The sequence below is a fragment of the Heterodontus francisci genome, chromosome 32, assembly GCF_036365525.1.
Source record: "Heterodontus francisci isolate sHetFra1 chromosome 32, sHetFra1.hap1, whole genome shotgun sequence".
NCBI lineage: Eukaryota > Metazoa > Chordata > Chondrichthyes > Heterodontiformes > Heterodontidae > Heterodontus > Heterodontus francisci.
This window is the reverse complement of record NC_090402.1, coordinates 21,921,340-21,936,550: the sequence shown is the minus strand read 5'-3', so window position 1 is coordinate 21,936,550 and position 15,211 is coordinate 21,921,340. Positions and strand designations below refer to the sequence as shown.

Here is a 15,211-nt window from a genome sequence, read left to right as displayed (position 1 = left end):
ACTTGCTTGTTTGTGAATTGCTGCTTTGAAAAATATTGAGATTTTACTGCTCAGTTTTCTGTGTGTGTTTGTTCATCACTTTCTTTTTAAAAAATTTTTGATGTATTCACATTTAGTTAGTCCGATATTTGATTGGTAACTTAACAGGTCAATGGTTATTTAAGCCAAGCATAAGTTTGTTTTTGCTCAATACAGCCCGGGATTCATTCCATTATCTGGTCCTTATGCAGTTGAAATACATCCTGGCTGACCGGCAGCCCAAATGGTCGACGGACAAAACAGTAGCTGCCGAAAGGAGTTCTGAATGTCGTTAGCTCTTGTGACTCTCTTGAAAAATGTATGGACCAATATCTGTTTTTTGCGCCGAATTTGGAAAAGTGTTTCACTCCAGCAAATGTTGGGTTTAACTCTTCTAGCATTGGTATCTTATGAGGCCATCTCTTTAAGGCTTTGTTTAGTCTCCTCGGGTTTAAATATCGTCGAATTGAACCATCCTTCTTGATTGCAATAGTGATGGAGCTGCACCAGTCCGTGTGATGTTGCACTTGTTGAATGATGCCTTGTTTGTCCATTCCATCCAGTTCCATCTTCAACTTTTCTCGAATACGCACGCTGCATTCCCACGGCGAGTTGACAGACAGTGTTGCACCTTCTTTAAGGTGTAGGACTGCATCCCTGTGAAAATTCCCAACCATGGCAAACCAGTCCGGGTACAACCTCTGGAGATCTTGTACTGACCCGATGGGTGTGCACTTGTTTTGATTGCTGTGGTCTTCTGACTGCGTCAGCTCATGGTAAGTTCATTGCATGCCAGCAATACTGCTACTGCTGGTCCTGACACATCCACTATTGGAATATCTGAGTAGACTATGTTTACTCTTTGTACCTGTATGCCAGGTCTAGGGAACTAGGCACTTTATTGTCGAGCCATTGTATGTCATAAACTTCACGCTTGTGGATTGGACCACAGGCTTCCATGCCTCGTGGTACATTCCTTGAAAACGCGGGCAGGTAGTGTGTTGGTATTTGCACCTGTGTCAGTCTTCACTCTCAGTCGATGCCATTCAGCTTTATTGGAGCAGATGATCTGGAATGTTGCAAAAGCTTCCGTTTTGTTAACTGAATGGCCTGTTCCGTTAAGGTGATCGTGTGAAATAGCTGTTCACCTGTAGTGCCTTCACCTCGATCCACCTCATTCATTTTGGTCAGGCGTTCCCCCATTTCGTGGATGGGCCTATGCTTTGTATGGTGCCTGGAAGTGTCTCACTTCTCTTGGCCTCCGGGTCGAGTGCTTCTGTGGTTTGAGTGCTGCCCGCTCTGGTTTTTCCCTGCCTTCCTACTGATGCACCTTCGGCAAAGCCCACATGCCTTGCACGTGTCTGCATGTGCCAGACATCTACGTGGTTGGTGAGACAGCCCACAGTTACTGCACACCTTGTTTTGCCTGGGGTGCCATCGATGTTGTATTGACAGACATTTTGGACCCTAAGGCTTGCAGCAATTGTCTCCCTGCGATAATTGCCTCATATCAGCAACCGTCCTGTAGTATGCTACAGGAGTGAGACCGGCAGAGTTTAAAAGTGCAGCGGGAAGGAGCGAGACTGAGTGAGACCAGCACATTTTAAAAGTGCAGCGGCAGCGGGAAGGAGCGAGACTGAGTGAGACCGGCAGAGTTTAAAAGTGCAGCAGCAGCGCACCTGAGTTTTGAAATAAAAAGCCAACACTTACGTCACAGGAGAGCTGCAAGGTGATTGTTGGTGAGTCACTGCTGTTAGGGATTAGCTCTAAATAGCTGGGTAAGTATCTCAGATAAGAAAAGTTTAAAAGTTTAAAGTTTCTTTCAAATATAGTAAGTCGTGTTTTTTTTAAGGGAGTTCTGTAGTAATGAGGACCAGGGAAGAAGGGCCCTAGAGTAACTGATATGATCTTCCAGAAGGTTTAATTTAATTTAAAGGGTTATGTCATGGCAGGAGAGCTCAAAGCCATGGTGTGCTCCTCGTGCTCCATGTCGGAAGCCAGGAACATTTCCAGTGCCCGGGACCAGCATGTGTGCAGAAAGTGTGTCCGGCTGCAGCTCCTGGAAGCCTGAGTTTCGAAGCTGGAGTTGCAGCTGGGGACACTGTGGAGCATCTACGGAGAGTATCGTGGATAGCACGTATAGAGAGGTGATCACACCGCAGGCTCAGACCCCACAGGCAGGAGGGGAATGGGTGACCACGAGGCAGAGCAAGAGGACTAGGCAGGCAGTTCAGGAATCTCCTGTGGCTATTCCCCTGCAAAACAGATATACTGTTTTGGATACTATTGGGGGAATGGCCTTTCAGGGGAAAGCAGCAACAGCCCAATTCGTAGCACCACGGTTGGCTCTGCTGCACATGGGAGGAGTAAAAGGTGTGGGAATACAATAGTTATAGGGGATTCAATTGTAAGGGGAATAGATAGGCGTTTGTGGCCGCAAAAGCGACTCCAGGATGGTATGTTGCATCCCTGTTGCTAGGGTCAAGGATGTCTCAGAGCAGTTACAGGACATTCTGAAGGGGGAGGGTGAACAGCCAGTGGTTGAGGTATACATTGGTACGAACAACATAGGTTAAAAAAAAGGATGAGGTTCTAAAAGCAGAATGTAGGGAGCTAGGAAGTAAGTTGAAAAGTAGGACCTCAAAGGTAGTGATCTCACGATTACTACCAGTGCCACGTGCTAGTCAGAGTAGAAATAGCCGGATATATCGGATGTATACATGGCTGAAGAGATGGTGTGAAGCGGAGGGTTTTAGATTCCTGAGGCATCGGGAGCGCTTCTGTGGGAGGTGGGACCAGTACAAACTTGACGGGTTACACCTGGGCAGGACCAGGACTGATGTCCTAGGGGGAGTATTTGCGAGAGTGGTTGGGGAGGGTATAAACTAAATGGCAGGGGGATGGAGTCAGAGGAGGGGGGATAAGACAAGAACAAAAGACAGTAAGGGGAATAAGAAAAGTGATAGGCAGAGAAATCAACGGCCAGAATCAAACAGGGCCACAGTGAAAAATAGTGAGAAGGAATGTGCACCAAAATGCGATGCTGCACTGATCTTTGTGGCTGAAGCTACTGTTGATTTTTGTCTTGCCAGCTCGAGACAGAACCGGGAGTGCGCTCAAATCACCTTCTATCTCTACTCACACCGTTTCTCTCCCGATGAGAGAGCTGTGATCTGGTCGCAGTGCTTCAGGTAGGGCTTCTGACTTGAATTGTTATTTTCAGTTGCTGATCAATGCTGTCAACTCACTACCACTGCCACCATATTTCCACCACTGCCTTTCAGTGCAGCAGCTTTTTCGGGAGCAGCGTGTGAGCGAGTGAGCAGCTGGGAAAGTCCGTTTGAAAGTAAATTTAATTTCCTTTTGTTTTTCGGCGGAGGCCAGGGGGCTGCTGGGTAAGTAAAACACTATATATTTGGGCGGTTTAAAATAACTTTCCTTTCAGTGCAGCAGCTTTTTCGGGAGCAGCGTGTGAGCGAGTGAGCAGCTGGGAAAGTCCGTTTGAAAGTAAATTTAATTTCCTTTTGTTTTTCGGCGGAGGCCAGGGGGCTGCTGGGTAAGTAAAACACTATATATTTGGGCGGTTTAAAATAACTTTCCTTTCAGTGCAGCAGCTTTTTCGGGAGCAGCGTGTGAGCGAGTGAGCAGCTGGGAAAGTCCGTTTGAAAGTAAATTTAATTTCCTTTTGTTTTTCGGCGGAGGCCAGGGGGCTGCTGGGTAAGTAAAACACTATATATTTGGGCAGTTTAAAATAACTTTCCTTTCAGTGCAGCAGCTTTTTCGGGAGCAGCGTGTGAGCGAGTGAGCAGCTGGGAAAGTCCGTTTGAAAGTAAATTTAATTTCCTTTTGTTTTTCGGCGGAGGCCAGGGGGCTGCTGGGTAAGTAAAACACTATATATTTGGGCGGTTTAAAATAACTTTCCTTTCAGTGCAGCAGCTTTTTCGGGAGCAGCGTGTGAGCGAGTGAGCAGCTGGGAAAGTCCGTTTGAAAGTAAATTTAATTTCCTTTTGTTTTTCGGCGGAGGCCAGGGGGCTGCTGGGTAAGTAAAACACTATATATTTGGGCGGTTTAAAATAACTTTCCTTTCAGTGCAGCAGCTTTTTCGGGAGCAGCGTGTGAGCGAGTGAGCAGCTGGGAAAGTCCGTTTGAAAGTAAATTTAATTTCCTTTTGTTTTTCGGCGGAGGCCAGGGGGCTGCTGGGTAAGTAAAACACTATATATTTGGGCGGTTTAAAATAACTTTCCTTTCAGTGCAGCAGCTTTTTCGGGAGCAGCGTGTGAGCGAGTGAGCAGCTGGGAAAGTCCGTTTGAAAGTAAATTTAATTTCCTTTTGTTTTTCGGCGGAGGCCAGGGGGCTGCTGGGTAAGTAAAACACTATATATTTGGGCGGTTTAAAATAACTTTCCTTTCAGTGCAGCAGCTTTTTCGGGAGCAGCGTGTGAGCGAGTGAGCAGCTGGGAAAGTCCGTTTGAAAGTAAATTTAATTTCCTTTTGTTTTTCGGCGGAGGCCAGGGGGCTGCTGGGTAAGTAAAACACTATATATTTGGGCGGTTTAAAATAACTTTCCTTTCAGTGCAGCAGCTTTTTCGGGAGCAGCGTGTGAGCGAGTGAGCAGCTGGGAAAGTCCGTTTGAAAGTAAATTTAATTTCCTTTTGTTTTTCGGCGGAGGCCAGGGGGCTGCTGGGTAAGTAAAACACTATATATTTGGGCGGTTTAAAATAACTTTCCTTTCAGTGCAGCAGCTTTTTCGGGAGCAGCGTGTGAGCGAGTGAGCAGCTGGGAAAGTCCGTTTGAAAGTAAATTTAATTTCCTTTTGTTTTTCGGCGGAGGCCAGGGGGCTGCTGGGTAAGTAAAACACTATATATTTGGGCGGTTTAAAATAACTTTCCTTTCAGTGCAGCAGCTTTTTCGGGAGCAGCGTGTGAGCGAGTGAGCAGCTGGGAAAGTCCGTTTGAAAGTAAATTTAATTTCCTTTTGTTTTTTGGCGGAGGCCAGGGGGCTGCTGGGTAAGTAAAACACTATATATTTGGGCGGTTTAAAATAACTTTCCTTTCAGTGCAGCAGCTTTTTCGGGAGCAGCGTGTGAGCGAGTGAGCAGCTGGGAAAGTCCGTTTGAAAGTAAATTTAACTTCCTTTTGTTTTTCGGCGGAGGCCAGGGGGCTGCTGGGTAAGTAAAACACTATATATTTGGGCGGTTTAAAATAACTTTCCTTTCAGTGCAGCAGCTTTTTCGGGAGCAGCGTGTGAGCGAGTGAGCAGCTGGGAAAGTCCGTTTGAAAGTAAATTTAATTTCCTTTTGTTTTTCGGCGGAGGCCAGGGGGCTGCTGGGTAAGTAAAACACTATATATTTGGGCGGTTTAAAATAACTTTCCTTTCAGTGCAGCAGCTTTTTCGGGAGCAGCGTGTGAGCGAGTGAGCAGCTGGGAAAGTCCGTTTGAAAGTAAATTTAATTTCCTTTTGTTTTTCGGCGGAGGCCAGGGGGCTGCTGGGTAAGTAAAACACTATATATTTGGGCGGTTTAAAATAACTTTCCTTTCAGTGCAGCAGCTTTTTCGGGAGCAGCGTGTGAGCGAGTGAGCAGCTGGGAAAGTCCGTTTGAAAGTAAATTTAATTTCCTTTTGTTTTTCGGCGGAGGCCAGGGGGCTGCTGGGTAAGTAAAACACTATATATTTGGGCGGTTTAAAATAACTTTCCTTTCAGTGCAGCAGCTTTTTCGGGAGCAGCGTGTGAGCGAGTGAGCAGCTGGGAAAGTCCGTTTGAAAGTAAATTTAATTTCCTTTTGTTTTTCGGCGGAGGCCAGGGGGCTGCTGGGTAAGTAAAACACTATATATTTGGGCGGTTTAAAATAACTTTCCTTTCAGTGCAGCAGCTTTTTCGGGAGCAGCGTGTGAGCGAGTGAGCAGCTGGGAAAGTCCGTTTGAAAGTAAATTTAATTTCCTTTTGTTTTTCGGCGGAGGCCAGGGGGCTGCTGGGTAAGTAAAACACTATATATTTGGGCGGTTTAAAATAACTTTCCTTTCAGTGCAGCAGCTTTTTCGGGAGCAGCGTGTGAGCGAGTGAGCAGCTGGGAAAGTCCGTTTGAAAGTAAATTTAATTTCCTTTTGTTTTTCGGCGGAGGCCAGGGGGCTGCTGGGTAAGTAAAACACTATATATTTGGGCGGTTTAAAATAACTTTCCTTTCAGTGCAGCAGCTTTTTCGGGAGCAGCGTGTGAGCGAGTGAGCAGCTGGGAAAGTCCGTTTGAAAGTAAATTTAATTTCCTTTTGTTTTTCGGCGGAGGCCAGGGGGCTGCTGGGTAAGTAAAACACTATATATTTGGGCGGTTTCTGAACCCGAGACACCACACTTGTAGTGTCTCCCACCCGCCCTCCTCCTCTAACCAAAAAAAAGGACTCGGTGGGGTGTTTATAAGGTAAGGCTTTTTCGATTTCTCTGGTTTTATTGTGATTGGTAAAAACTTTTCGTTCCTTTTTCATTTAACTAAGTTTAAACTTAAGATTAAAAATGGCAGGAGATCTCAGACCCGTATCATGCTCCTCTTGCTCAATGTGGGAGCTCAGGGACATGGCTGATGACCCTGACTCCTTCACGTGCAGGAAGTGTGTCCAGCTGCAGTTCTTGTTAGACCGCATGACGGCTCTCGAGCTGCGGATGGACTCACTTTGGAGCATGCGCGATGCTGAGGAGGTCGTGGATAGCACGTTTAGTGAATTGGTCACACCGCAGATTAGGATTGCTGAGGGAGAAAGGGAATGGGTGACCAAAAGGCAGAGAAAGAGCAGGAAGGCAGCGCAGGAGTCCCCTGCGGTCATCTCCCTCCAAAACAAGTATACCGTTTTGGATACTGTTGAGGGAGATGGCTCACCAGGGGAAGGCAGCAGTAGCCAGGTCCATGGCATCGTGGCTGGCTCTGCTGCTCAGAAGGGCGGGAAAAAGAGTGGAAGGGCTATAGTCGTAGGGGATTCGATTGTAAGGGGAGTAGATAGGCGGTTCTGTGGTCGAAAACGAGGCTCCCGAATGGTATGTTGCCTCCCAGGTGCACGGGTCAGGGACGTCTCAGATCGGCTGCAGAACATTCTAAAGGGGGAGGGTGAACAGCCAGTTGTCATTGTGCACATAGGCACTAATGATATAGGTAAAAAACGGGATGAGGTCCTACATGCAGAGTTTAGGGAGTTAGGAGCCAAGTTAAAAAGTAGGACCTCAAAGGTAGTAATCTCAGGATTACTACCAGTGCCACGTGATAGTCAGAGTAAAAATGAAAGAATAGTCAGGATGAATGCGTGGCTTGAGAGATGGTGCAGGAAGGAGGGGTTCAGATTTTTGGGACATTGGGACCGGTTCTGGGGGAGGTGGGACTATTACAAATTGGACGGTCTACACCTGGGCCGGACTGGAACCAATGTCCTTGGAGGTGCTTTTGCTAACGCTGTTGGGGAGGGTTTAAACTAATGTGGCAGGGGGATGGGAACCAATTGAGGTCAGTTGACAGTAAGGAGGTAGTAACAAAAGCCTGTAAGGAACTAGATAATGAAGTCAGTGTGACTAAGGGGAAGAGCAGGCAGGGAGCAGATGATGAATATAAAGGGACTGGTGGTCTGAGGTGCATTTGTTTTAATGCAAGAAGTGTAGTAGGTAAGGCAGATGAACTTAGGGCTTGGATTAGTACCTGGGAGTATGATGTTATTGCTATTACTGAGACTTGGTTGAGGGAAGGGCATGATTGGCAACTAAATATCCCAGGATATCGATGCTTCAGGCGGGATAGAGAGGGAGGTAAAAGGGGTGGAGGAGTTGCATTACTGGTCAAAGAGGATATCACAGCTGTGCTGAAGGAGGGCACTATGGAGGACTCGAGCAGTGAGGCAATATGGACAGAACTCAGAAATAGGAAGGGTGCGGTAACAATGTTGGGGCTGTACTACAGGCCTCCCAACAGCGAGCGTGAGATAGAGGTACAAATATGTAAACAGATTATGGAAAGATGTAGGAGCAACAGGGTGGTGGTGATAGGAGATTTTAATTTTCCCAACATTGACTGGGATTCGCTTAGTGTTAGAGGTCCAGATGGAGCAGAATTTGTAAGGAGCATCCAGGAGGGTTTTCTAGAGCAGTATGTAAATAGTCCAACTCGGGAAGGGGCCATACTGGACCTGGTGTTGGGGAATGAGCCCGGCCAGGTTGTTGAAGTTTCAGTCGGGGACTACTTTGGGAATAGTGATCACAATTCCGTAAGCTTTAAAATACTCATGGACAAAGACGAGAGTGGTCCAAAAGGGAGAGTGCTAAATTGGGGGAAGGCCAACTACACCAAAATTCGGCAGGAGCTGGGAAATGTAGATTGGGAGCAGCTGTTTGAAGGTAAATCCACATGTGATATGTGGGAGGCTTTTAAAGAGAGGTTGATTAGCGTGCAGGAGAGACATGTTCCTGTGAAAATGAGGGATAGAAATGGCAAGATTAGGGAACCATGGATGACAGGTGAAATTGTGAGACTAGCTAAGAGGAAAAAGGAAGCATACATAAGGTCTAGGCGGCTGATGAAAGACGAAGCTTTGAAAGAATATCGGGAATGTAGGACCAATCTGAAACGAGGAATTAAGAGGGCTAAAAGAGGTCATGAAATATCTTTAGCAAACAGGGTTAAGGAAAATCCCAAAGCCTTTTATTCATATATAAGGAGAAAGAGGGTAACTAGAGAAAGGATTGGCCCACTAAAGGACAAAGGAGGAATGTTATGCTTGGACTCAGAGAAAATGGGTGAGATTCTAAACGAGTACTTTGCATCGGTATTCACCGAGGAGAGGGACATGACGGATGTTGAGGTTAGGAACAGATGTTTGATTACTCTAGGTCAAGTCGGCATAAGGAGGGAGGAAGTGTTGGGTATTCTAAAGGGCATTAAGGTGGACAAGTCCCCAGGTCCGGATGGGATCTATCCCAGGTTACTGAGGGAAGCGAGAGAGGAAATAGCTGGGGCCTTAACAGATATCTTTGCAGCATCCTTAAACACGGGTGAGGTCCCGGAGGACTGGAGAATTGCTAATGTTGTCCCCTTGTTTAAGAAGGGTAGCAGGGATAATCCAGGTAATTATAGACCGGTGAGCCTGACGTCAGTGGTAGGGAAGCTGCTGGAGAAGATACTGAGGGATTGGATCTATTCCCATTTGGAAGAAAATGGGCTCATCAGTGATAGGCAACATGGTTTTGTGCAGGGAAGGTCATGTCTTACCAACTTAATAGAATTCTTTGAGGAAGTGACAAAGTTGATTGATGAGGGAAGGGCTGTCGATGTCATATACATGGACTTCAGTAAGGCGTTTGATAAGGTTCCCCATGGCAGGCTGATGGAGAAAGTGAAGGCGCTTGGGGTCCAAGGTGTACTAGCTAGATGGATAAAGAACTGGCTGGGCAACAGGAGACAGAGAGTAGCAGTAGAAGGGAGTTTCTCAAAATGGAGACGTGTGACCAGTGGTGTTCCACAGGGATCCGTGCTGGGACCACTGTTGTTTGTGATGTACATTAATGATTTGGAGGAAAGTATAGGTGGACTGATTAGCAAATTTGCAGACGACACTAAGATTGGTGGAGTAGCAGATAGTGAAGGGGACTGTCAGAGAATACAGCAGAATATAGATAGATTGGAGAGTTGGGCAGAGAAATGGCAGATGGAGTTCAATCAGGGCAAATGCGAGGTGATGCATTTTGGAAGATCCAATTCAAGAGTGAACTATACAGTAAATGGAAAAGTCCTGGGGAAAATTGATGTCCAGAGAGATTTGGGTGTTCAGGTCCACTGTTCCCTGAAGGTGGCAACGCAGGTAAATAGAGTGGTCAAGAAGGCATACGGCATGCTTTCCTTCATCGGACGGGGCATTGAGTACAAGAGTTGGCAGGTCATGTTACAGTTGTATAGGACTTTGGTTCGGCCACATTTGGAATACTGTGTACAGTTCTGGTCGCCACATTATCAAAAGGATGTGGATGCTTTGGAGAGGGTGCAGAGGAGGTTCACCAGGATGTTGCCTGGTATGGAGGGCGCTAGCTATGAAGAGAGGTTGAGCAGATTAGGATTATTTTCATTAGAAAGACGGAGGTTGAGGGGGGACCTGATTGAGGTGTACAAAATCATGAGAGGTATAGACAGGGTGGATAGCAAGAGGCTTTTTCCCAGAGTGGGGGTTTCAATTACTAGAGGACACGAGTTCAAAGTGAAAGGGGAAAAGTTTAGGGGGGATATGCGTGGAAAGTTCTTTACGCAGAGGGTGGTGGGCACCTGGAACGCATTGCCAGCGGAGGTGGTAGATGCGGGCACGATGGAGTCTTTTAAGATGTATCTAGATAGATACATGAATGGGCAGGAAGAAAAGAGATACAGAACCTTAGAAAATAGGCGACATGTTTAGAGAGAGGATCTGGATCGGCGCAGGCTTGGAGGGCCGAAGGGCCTGTTCCTGTGCTGTAATTATCTTTGTTCTTTGTTCTTTGTTCTACTTCTTTCTTGATTAATACAAATGAAACTGAAGGGCAGGCATAAAAGTTGAATGCAGAGCTTTAATGGAGACTTGTTGCTTCAGCTTACATGTGCTAACTGAGAATTGTATCATAATATTGCATCACTTCCTGTGATGATATATTAGCATAACCATATATTTAACATGATAACAAATACACCATCACAACAAGTCTAACCAGCTGTATTGGGGAGGGTTGAGGGAAGATCTGATACAGATGCTGAGGGAGGATCTACTGCTCAATCAAATGACGAGCATGCAGTGAATTCCTTCTCCTTGGGAAGTCCCTCAGGATCGAGGATGACTTGCTTCCACTCCTGTTTGATGGGTTCTGAGATGGCTGATAAGTCCAGTGCATGATCTGCAGACTCTGCCACATGAGAACCATGAGATGCTTGAAGGGTCAGGTAGATGAGTAGTTTGAAGGTTTGTGTGCTGCCTCTGACACCTTGACTTTGCCTCCGCATGTTCCCAAAGTCCCTCAAGGTGCACGATACCTTCCTGAATGAGCTTTCTCCATCTAGGATGGTCACGAGCCAGGGACTCCCATGAGTTGGCGAGGATGTTTGATCTCTTCAGGATTCTTTGAGGACATCTCTAAAGTGTTTCCTTTGTCCTCCCGGAAGTCTCCTGCCGTAACCAAGTTCTAAGTAGAACAGCTGCTTTGGGAGTCTGGTGTCAGCATGCGAATGAGGCGGTCCACCCAGCGGAGCTGGTTTTGGGTGCTCAGCACCCCGATGCTGGGCAGGTTGGCTTGGGAGAGGATGCTGCTGTTGGACCGCCTTTCTTGCCACTGGATTTGGAGGATCTTGCAGAGGTACCTCTGGTGGAACTTCTCCAATGTTTTGAGGTGCCTGCTGTAGGTTGTCCAAGTGCATATGGGAGTGCAAGTATCACCTCTGCCCAGTAAACCATGATATTAGTGTCAGGTTTGAGATCCTGATCCTCAAACACTCTCTTCCTCAGTCAGCCGAAGGCTGAGCTGGCACATTGGCAATGACAAACCTCATTGTCTCTGTCTGCCTTCGCCAAGAGGAAGCTCCCGAGATATGGAAAATGGCCCATGTTTTCCAGGATCTCACCACTGGTCTTGATTGACAGGGGGAAGGAGTTGTGCTGTGGGAGTTGGTTGGAAGAGGACCTTCATTTTCCAAATGATTAGTGAAAGACCCATTTTTCTATATGCTTTGGGGAAGGAGTCGCCAATGATTTGGAGCTCAGTTTCAGAGTGAGTGCACACAAATGTCATCTGCATACTGAAACTCGACGACTGAGGTTGGAGTGATTTTGGTTTTGAATTGAAGGCAGTGTAGGTTGAACAGTTTCCTCAGAGGTTTGTCACCATCCTCCGTCTACTCCATGATGTCATGCAAGTCGTGATCCTCACCAACTGGAACCACCACAGACCCTATCTCAGTCAAGACTTCAAACAAGGCTGTGTCAGTACAACAACCCACTTCTCCACTTTCCTCACTGCAATGCTACACCTTACCTCCAGCAAACTGCCCATGGGCATAGAGATAATGTACAGAACAGACGGGAAACTGCAGTGAATTAGAATGTAGTTTAAAAATTGTTTTGTTGCAATGTTTGGACAAATTTTTTGCTGGAATTACAGCATGGCGTTAATCTTGCAATTCTGACGGCAAGATTTGCAGACTGCGGTAAGCCACTGGGTTATTCAATTTTTGAAGATAAATATGAGTATATGCAAGAAGTTGTAACCTAATTGTCATAAAGAGCCAGAGAGAGTTTAATTCCCAATTCCCTTTTGACACCTTCTTCTGTGTGCCAATAAAATGACGAATATGTTTAAATCCATAACATTCATAACCACAACATTTAATTATTTATGGAGCCAGACAAACCTTTTCTGTTTATTAATGCTAAATAATTTATGGCCTGGGATGACATTTTACATGTGTAATGGATTAAATTATAATGAAAATATGGATTTTAGTGTGTTTTATATAAAATATTAAGATCACATTTTGTCTTTGCAGTACACAAGAGAAGGAAAAGTTTTGATTGTTAAAGCTTGAGTGAGTTCTTCAATTTACAGTAGAAAAAAGTCCAGTGATTAAGGTGTCTGCTTCATATCTATGGTGAATTGAACTATGATTTAAAAATTTATTCCAGTCACACTGAAACGCCGTGAAATTTTAGATATCTTAAAATATTTTGACATTCCTTGAAATAGTTTTGAGACATCTTCAGTGTAGTTGAAGTTACCCATTATGTGCTATGAAATGCATTGCCAAATGATGCTTTACATGTTAATCTCAGGGTAGTTCAAACTGTGACCATGCTAATCTTTTTCCTACGACTAACTGAGACAAAGTTTTACCCCAGTAAAAAAGAGGATGTTTACTGTATTTATGTGTTATTCATCCTCCACATGGCATTGGTCATCTGTGATCTGTAAGATGGAGTATTCTGGAGGCAAAATGTGTTCTAAAATAATTAAGAATAACCCTTATATTAACATTGCAAATTACTACCTTTAATAGCATCAAGGAATGCTGTCACGATGCAAATTTTGTTCAATATTGACCTGTAGATGTTGCTTTGATAATAGTTTGATGCCAGTAGAAGTTAACTCCACAGTTCACATGACCAGTTTCATTAAACCCATCAATGACAATTGGAATATTTCCCTTTGAAGGAGCGCCTTCTTACAAAGAGAAATACCATAATAATAGAATAAGATGGCAAGGATTCGATGGACTAAATGGCCTCCTTCTGTGCTATAATGACTCTACGTTCTAGAGAATCCACTATCCAGCAATGATTTAAAGGATATAGGAAGCCCCAATTCTGCGAAAAAGCCCTTTCTCTATTTAGCATAGAGAGCAACTTTATTCTATTGTCAATTGTCTTACAATTGAAAGGTGCTTAAGTTGGACTTATGGACAGGTGTGCAACAGAAAAGCTTAGAGCGTACTGGCAATTAGTAAGGCAATCATCTCGGGCAGCAATTCCCAGTTATTGGGGGAGATTTTAACCTGCAAGGGAGTGTGGGTATCGGTGTGTGCAGGAGTGTTAAAGAAGCAAAGACAGCACGCGTCAACCCAGTAAGAACCTGACGACTTCCACATTTAACTGGGACCCACTTCCAAGAGCGCAGGAAACCCCTGTGGAACCGGTGGGTGGGGGAGTGGGGTGTTGGTGACTTAAATATACAAAAAGACAATTGATTGAGGATTTATCCTGCATTCTGATTAAAACAGGCAGTGCATATGTTCCTTGGGTTGTCTGAAATTCACCAGAGTCAACAAGGCGAGAGTACAGTGGGGATTGATGGAGCTGTGAAATTGACAGGCTGGAAATCCTTTAAAGACAGGGCTACAACAGCTGTTTCTTTGCCTAAGTGAAAGGCTTGGGATCACAGGACTTTTTCTGAGAGTGCGCTTTCGAGGTGATTTCCAAGACTATTTGAGGTCATTTCTGCTACCTTGGACTATTTTGACTTTGATTACTTCCCAGGTGCCAGCCTTCGCAGCAGCATAGGAGCAGCTTATGCAGTTCTACCTAGGACCTCTGATGATGAAGAAGAGGAGCAACATCAGCAACACCAGCAGCAGCAGAAGCAACACCAGCAGGAGCAGAAGCAACACCAGCAGGAGCAGCAGCTGCCTTCTCCTCAGCCACCTGCCGCTCCACAGGGTAGGGGGGATGAACACAGAGCTCTAGCTCACAGGAGGTAATACCTCCTACACAGGGTATACTGGAAAAGGATCCGCTTTCTGGACACGCCTAGAAGCTCAGACTTCCAGAGCAGCTCGTTGCTGACATCTGCAACCTCCTGGAACAAGAAATCCTGCCCAGTGGAACAGGTTGGTACACATTGCCAGTGGTGGTCAAGGTCATCATAGCCCTGAATTTGTTCACCCCTGGCTCCTTCCAGGGATCTGCTGGTGCCATCTGCAGGATTTCACAAGTTGCTGCATGGAAGTGCATTTCCCAGGTGATTGATGCCATGTTTGCCAGGACTGTCACTTATGTCCATTTTGCTACTGATGAGACCAATTGGAATGAGAGGGTCCTTGCATTTGCTGCAATGGCTGGATTCACACATGTCCAGGGAGTCATAGATGGCACCCATGTGGCAATCAATGCACCCTCAGATCAACCAGCAGTATTTGCCAGGCACAAGGGATTCCATTCCATTAATGTTCAGCTGGTATGTAATCACTAGAAGATTATAATGTATGAGGTGTTGGGTGGCAAGTGGGGAGGAGTGGGAGTGCCTTGAGTTGAGTCCTCACTACCATGTGCCCTTTCTCCATCTTCCCTCTCATGGCCCAACCACACTTTCCTGTTAGCCAAGAGTTGGAGAACACTTTGCTGCACTTCAGTGAAGTGTTGAATGGCCAAGGCGAGGCTTTCCTCCATCCTATTTAAGCTGGCAGAGTGAGTATGCAGAGCATTGGTGATGACCAGCATGTACTCGGTTGTCTGCCATGTCTGATGCTCCATGATGCAGGTGGCCATTCTTTCCATGGAGGTGGATAATGTTGTGTTATTGGCTCTTAACACAAATGTACAAAACACTATAATAATGATTGGTAAACTAAATGAAGGGTTCTTTATTCAGGAATAACAGGATTCTCGGAGAACTCTTCAACACCTGCTACCTGCTGGCTAACACTGCTCCAACTAATGTATCACATGTTGACTT

General features: G+C 45.7%; 1 long non-coding RNA gene across 1 annotated transcript; it reads left to right on the top strand.

Annotated features, from left to right (window-relative positions):
- The first annotated feature begins 299 nt into the window (after positions 1–299).
- On the top strand, positions 300–14,740 carry LOC137347430 (uncharacterized). The gene is made up of 3 exons (XR_010968959.1): positions 300–794; positions 3,111–3,209; positions 14,017–14,740. It is a non-coding gene; the product is annotated as an uncharacterized lncRNA (long non-coding RNA).
- The last annotated feature ends 471 nt before the right edge of the window (positions 14,741–15,211 follow it).